The sequence below is a fragment of the Engraulis encrasicolus genome, chromosome 1 (assembly GCF_034702125.1).
Source record: "Engraulis encrasicolus isolate BLACKSEA-1 chromosome 1, IST_EnEncr_1.0, whole genome shotgun sequence".
Classification (NCBI taxonomy): domain Eukaryota; kingdom Metazoa; phylum Chordata; class Actinopteri; order Clupeiformes; family Engraulidae; genus Engraulis; species Engraulis encrasicolus.
Genome location: NC_085857.1, coordinates 16,810,017 through 16,816,568, shown reverse-complemented (window position 1 = coordinate 16,816,568; position 6,552 = coordinate 16,810,017). Strand labels below are relative to the sequence as shown.

The 6,552-nt window shown below is 40.5% G+C and overlaps 1 long non-coding RNA gene across 5 annotated transcripts; it reads left to right on the top strand.

Annotated features, from left to right (window-relative positions):
* Positions 1–76: 76 nt before the first annotated feature.
* LOC134452269 (uncharacterized) lies at positions 77–5,010 on the top strand. 5 transcript variants are annotated; one of them, XR_010035441.1, is made up of 8 exons: positions 105–159; positions 384–459; positions 778–838; positions 1,641–1,824; positions 1,942–2,095; positions 2,349–2,422; positions 3,026–3,080; positions 3,339–5,010. It is a non-coding gene; the product is annotated as an uncharacterized LOC134452269 (long non-coding RNA). The 5 variants fall into 5 exon arrangements; XR_010035420.1 differs by having other exon boundaries at positions 77–459; XR_010035445.1 differs by having other exon boundaries at positions 78–459; positions 1,677–1,824.
* Positions 5,011–6,552: the final 1,542 nt, after the last annotated feature.

The window sequence follows — 6,552 nt, the reverse complement described above, 5'->3', positions numbered from 1 at the left end:
AAGTTATGTGAATTGGGAAAACTGAGGATGCAACTCCAGTCCAGAGGTGGCGCTACCTGCTGCACATCACGGTTGTTCACAGCCAAACGTTTGAGCGCTGCATTTCTACTTCCTGTTGCCCTTCAACTGTGTGGGGAGTGGAGCGAGATCAATGTTATGGTAAGAAATCTAAAGCCATCCTACATCCAATTTCTTCAAATTGTGTCGAAATTGTGTAGTTTATATTAGATGGATACTATTTGGTTTGATTTCTGTTCACATTTCCGTAGTTTGTTATTGCTGTAGCCTAAACGGTTAAATCCTGCATGGCAGGTGTTCCAGTGCATGTGTGCTTCAGGCTAGCGGTTCTTTGGCAACTTGGCTTGTTTGTTACTTCTCTACAGGTCGACAGTAAACTAAACCAACCTTGAAATTGGTTATTATGCTGTTTGAAACGACACAAAGCCACAAGTGATTGTCGTAAGCAGTTGTATCTTTCCCCTTTTACAGTGCCCATTTTATTGTAGGCTTAGCAAAGTGCTGCTGATGTTCACAGTTTGCAGTTCAAATTCCTTATTGCGCTGTAATAATGTCGTTTAAATTCAGTTCAGTTCAATAATACTAAACTAAACACGGTAATCATGCTGTTTAAAATTGCATTGCGCTGTTGTTTGATTATTGTGTGTCATGTTATCTGTTTTGTGGGTCAGTTGCAGTAAAAGGATGTATCATAAATGCAAAGCATTCGTTTCACTGGATAGTAATGGCATCTGCTCTTGAATTGCCCTTTCTCCCCAGATACAAAACTATTGTGGTATTTTTGTCATTCTCCTCAACGGGACATCCATGTGGCGACATGGTAAGCTTAAACTTATTGAAAGATGTACAGTTATATCTCAAATGTAGTTCATATGACTGACACAAAGTTGTTGGTAACACTCTATGAAGCCCATATCTATAGCGCATTATGAGTGCATTTATATCAAATTATAATGTGCATTATAATTTGGCTACTTACAACACATTACAACTACACCCATGATCTTTCATGATGCTTTATGCTAACAGTTATGAATAACAGTGAACTAAGTTTATAAAACTATGTAAATCCAAGGGTGTTATGAGTGCTCGTGACTGGATATATACTACAGACTGCCTGATGGGGCTTACACTACATTATGATGCATTATACTGCATTACACAGTGCATTATAAATGCATCCATATGAACTTGTTTACTTAGAGCACACATTGACAACTTATGATCTCACATGGAATATTATAGCGTCTTATTCGTCCTTATATCCAGGTCTGTGCATAGAGGGGTGTAAGTACTCCTAATGCATTAAAAGCCCCATCAGGCATTCTGTAGTTTATAACCAGCCAAGAGTCCTCATAACACAATTGTATTTATTAAGCATTATAAGCTAGATTCATGGTTATACATAGCTGTTAATATAAAGCATCATGAAACATGATGGGTGTAGTCATAATACGTGGTGAGTCATTATAATGTGCCTTATAATTTGATATAAATGCGCTCATAATTTGCTATAGATATGGGCCTCAAAGAAAGTGTTACCAAGTTGTTTGTTAAATGAACCTGAAATGTGAAAAATGTGCATGTTAACCATTCAAATTATTTGTCTAAACATTTATAAGGCTGGTATTATCTCCGTGTTCAATCTGGTCAAGCAGATGAGGGGCCTTCATTTACTGCCGACATAGATGAGGTTCTGATCAAGAAGGTGATGCAACGCCCATGCTCAACCTGGAGGAAGGAGGTTCTCCGGGAGCCAGCAATTCCAGACTTCCAGAACAGATGGCACTTTTTGATGCCAGCGAGGTAAATGTAGTGTAGTTGACTGGACTGTCACTGGACTAAACCAGTGACATTCTTATCTTTTGGTGTTGTCGTCAATGCCATTAACCTGCCACAACCCCTGTTGTCTTTTTTTTACAGATCAATTTGGAATTCATGTAAATTGCCACTGTACCTCTGACCTCAATTCTTTGGTGAACTGGACTATCGGGCAAGTGGCCTTATCCGGATCTTCTGTACCGAAGGTGGAGCTGTAGGACGGAAGATCTCTGCCATAATGACCCACATGGGACATGTACGTTTTTGATTCTGGTCTAATCTGATCTGCATATAGCTTGTGAGTTAGATAACCATGGTGAAGTTTATGTTGATTGTTTCAGATGTTTTTCTTGCCGTTAGAAAAAAAAACACTTGACTGCATGGGTTTAGACTTGTGAGCTTTGAGTGGGGTTAAACAAGGTTTTGGGGTGGTCAATGGAGAAATGACTGACTTTGTTGCCCTCAGTACCTGTGTTGGTTTGTGACACATTATGCATACTGTCCTCTAGGATGCCGGCGAACTGTCTGTGTATGAACTTCAGCGACTTGAACATCTTTGAAGATTTCACAAGCATGTGGACATGTAAGAGTTTGCCGCTGCTCTCATTTTCACACATTGCCTCACTTTGTGTCTTCTCCTACTCTACTCTCTCCCTTCTGTTCTTGCCTCTACCTCCTTTTCATACTGTCACTCACCAGTATATCGAAATAGAACTTTGACATTTAAATGGCTGTCAAATTTGGTCTTAAAAGTGTATTCTTTTTCTCCATTGCCATGTAACTTCATTCTTACTCCAGACCTGTGTACCATTTATTAAGGGGGGGCTCTTTAGGGTCTTAAGAAATAATGTGATGTTTGCTCAAAGTACACCAAATGTCCCTGCTGCCATAGGAGCCCACATTTGATTTGATGGTACAAAGTTTACACATTTCAGCATGCTTGCTCTGAATGTTTGCCCCTCTGCCTGCAACATCTTGAGGAAAGTCCCAACTCTGATCTGATATTAGTGCGATGGACTGTCTCAAAGTTTACAATTAAGTCAACCAATGCACATCGAAGCATTTTTTTTTTTAAGTTGAAAGATGAAGTTCAGCATCCCTTGTGAATGGAAAATCACCACTGTTTGGATTGCTACCAATTCAGTGTAGTGATACAGTGGATCTAATAATTTCTTTCTGTCAAAAGGCAGCAGAGGATCTCCGGACTCGGGATGCAAGTGAGGCCAAAGCAAGATAATGAAGTAAGTCATAAAGCACTGCATTTTCAAGCATGACTCCCCCCCCCCAATTAATTGAACAGAAGTTTTGCAGTCATGATAGGGGTAATGGGAGATGAGGTTGGAATGGGGAAATGAATTGTCTTCTTTTTTTGGCCAACAGGTGACCTTTTTTTTCTGATTGCAAAGTGCCTGGAAGACAAGTCTTTTGAACTTATTTCGCACCTAAATCTTTGTAGTTCTTCCGTTAAATCATTCTTTTTTCCCTTTGCTATGTTCCAGGACCTTGAATGCAGACAGGCCTGGGCAGACACTGCTGAGAAGACCATGGGCATCTACACAGTCCGGACAGAGGGTGATGGTCTAGGTGATGCATGTTTTGAAGATGTCTGTGTGGCACTGGACGGTGTGAGTTCTCCAGAGCCTGCGGAGTGTCGGCCATGCATGTGTTGGGCTTTATGAACGAATCTATGCACCAACTTGAGCTATCCAAAAAGACTGCGAAATATACATACATTTGAGGGTTACCAGAAAGTTCTGATGGACCTGTACTCAAGCAAGCTTGAAATAGCTCCTGTGATTCAGTGGCATACACGCCTGTTAGACTCTCACTTCGCTTCCGCTCACACTGCCGCAGTGGCATTGGTTGTGACCCGTAGATGGTCGACCAGGGGAAAAAAACTATAAAACTCATGATATTTTTGTCTTCGACCAAGTGGTCAGTGTGGAGGAGTTTGAGGTTTTTTTTTGTTTTTTTTTTTAATCCATGTCTGCTGTCGGCCACATACACACAACTGTTGCCCACACACCAGCGGCCTATACTACAAAACTGGTTCAGGATACGTTAAGGTTAAGTTGAGAGTGAAATCAACTAATAGAAGAGCCCAGAGTACTTATTTTCTTTAGAAAGGCTCTTAGATGATGAGATAAAGGTATTAGATGATTTACCTAACTTAGTAATAGGCCCCTGGTGAACTATTCTGTACACAAACCAGCTGAACTAGTGTGCCGGCTCACTTGGTTGACTACGTGTATTGGCTGCCTAAGTACACCTGCTGAACTTTTGTTGCACCCACAAACTTGGACTGTTGGCTGTGTGCACACACCTATTAGGACTGTTGTACTTAATGCCAGCTGAAGTATTGTGTGTGCACACCTGATCTTTTTCTTGTGTACTACACACCTGTGGGACTGTTTCGCCCACGCACGCTTGCGTGGCCATTTGTGTTAACCTTTTGCGCCCGCAAGTCACACCAACACACTTACCCAACTTTTCTGTCTTTCAACTTGTGTTCAGATGAGTTGTTTGTGTAAAAAATGTTTGTACAGTATATAGAAATGTACTGTGTTCTTTGTCAAGACACCTGTGTGATGGATGGTGAACATGGTGTAATTTCTGCCTTATTTTCCCTTTCCTTGGTTTTTCTTATTATACAGGGTGTTTGTTAAAATGTTTTTTGCATTAGCTAGCTGGTCAGGAGGGGAAAAACCTCAGCATACTGACCATTTTGCTTTGAAATTACTTTGACCTTTTGGTCTTACTCCAAGTGTGCAGGGGCCTATACTACAAAGCTGGTTCAGGGTAAGTTAAGGTGTAAATCATCTAATATTACATCTAATAATAAGAAAATGAGGACTCCAGGCCCTTCTATTAGGTAATTTACCTCTTAACTAAACCTTAAATTATCCTGAACCAGCTTTGTAGTATAGATCCAATTGATTTTGCAGGTTTGGATTCTTTGAAGTAAGCTGCGTTGTGACTCATGCATGTGAAGTACCGTATTGTTTTTACTTTTGGTATTGTGAATAACCAACTACTAAATAATAATCACTTCGTGATTTAACGTATGACTCTGTTTTTGGGATCCCTTGCTGTGTCCAAGTGGCTAGGTGTTGCACTGATGATTTGTGTTGCAAATAAATAAGCTTTATTTGAAAAAAGTTGTGTGTATCATTTCAGATTTATTTGGTTGGTTTATATAAAGATTAAGTAATTAAAATGTATGCATTTTTGTCATCTATTAAATTGCATAAATCTTATTCATTCTGAATGCATGCAATTTTGTCATCTATTAAATTGCATAAATCTTATCCATTCTAAATGCATAAGTCTTATTAATACTAAATGCATAAATTGTGGGTTATAGGTTTCAAATGAATAGGATTTATTCAATGAATTTCTATACATCCTATAGGTCTTGGTTTTCAGGATTGCATAAAACTTAGCTATTCAAAATGTATGCATTTTTGTCATTAATCAAATTAATTAAATCTTATGTTTTGGGGCGAATTATTTCTGTGAGTGTGTAGGACGCATCTAACAAGGCAGAACTTGTATGGGGAGAAGTAGTCAGCTGAGGTATGTATCTGTGTGTATGTGGATGTGCTTGTGTGCATATGCGAGTGAGTGTGTGTGTGTGTGTGTGTGTGTGTGTGTGTGTGTGTGTGTGTGTGTGTGTGTGTGTGTGTGTGTGTGTGTGTGTGTGTTTGTGTGTGTGTGTGTGTGCGTGCGTGCAAGTTTGTGTGTGTGTCACAGAAAAACATACTTAACAAAGATCCACTCAAAAATAGGATTAAGAAAGAGCAAATCTTCATTGATCCTCGCACAAAATATATTTGTGAATGCTATTGTTATATAATACGAGTCAGCATGATAATTTCATCATTTCTATTCAGGCATATGTATTCATATGCAAAATTGCAACTAACACATGTGAGAGAGAGAGAGAGAGAGAGAGAGAGAGAGAGAGAGAGAGAGAGAGAGAGAGAGAGACAGAGAGAGACAGAGAGACAGATAGAGAGAGAGAGAGATATATATATAGAGAGAGAGAGAGAGATAGAGAGAGAGAGAGAGAGAAATGCGTAATTGGAGATTGGAGATAAGCATGCACACACACACACACACACACACACACACACACACACACACACACACACACACACACACACACACACACACACACACACACACACACACACACACACACACACACACACACACACACACATTTCACATTACACTGACCTTATAGTATGGCCCTAGTGCCTGATCTCCCTCTATGCCCTTAAGTGTAACAAAACCATTAATAACGGCATGAATAAAACATTAATACAGCACCCTTGGCCATATCCTGTGTCCCACGGATAATGTATACACCGTGCTCAACTCACTTACGCGGCTATTAGTATTTAACATCTCATTAGCCTCTTGCTAATGCACTAGCAGGCCACACTAGCAACACATATGCAGTAGCCTACCGCTCACACACTGACAGTTTGACAAACACCTGTGCTAGGACACACACACGCCCGGGCGTGCGCACACACACACACACACACACGCGCGCGCACGCACGCGCACGCACACACACACACACACACACACACACACACACACACACACACACACACACACACACACACACACACACACACACACACACACACACACACACACACACACACACACACACACACACACACACACACACACACA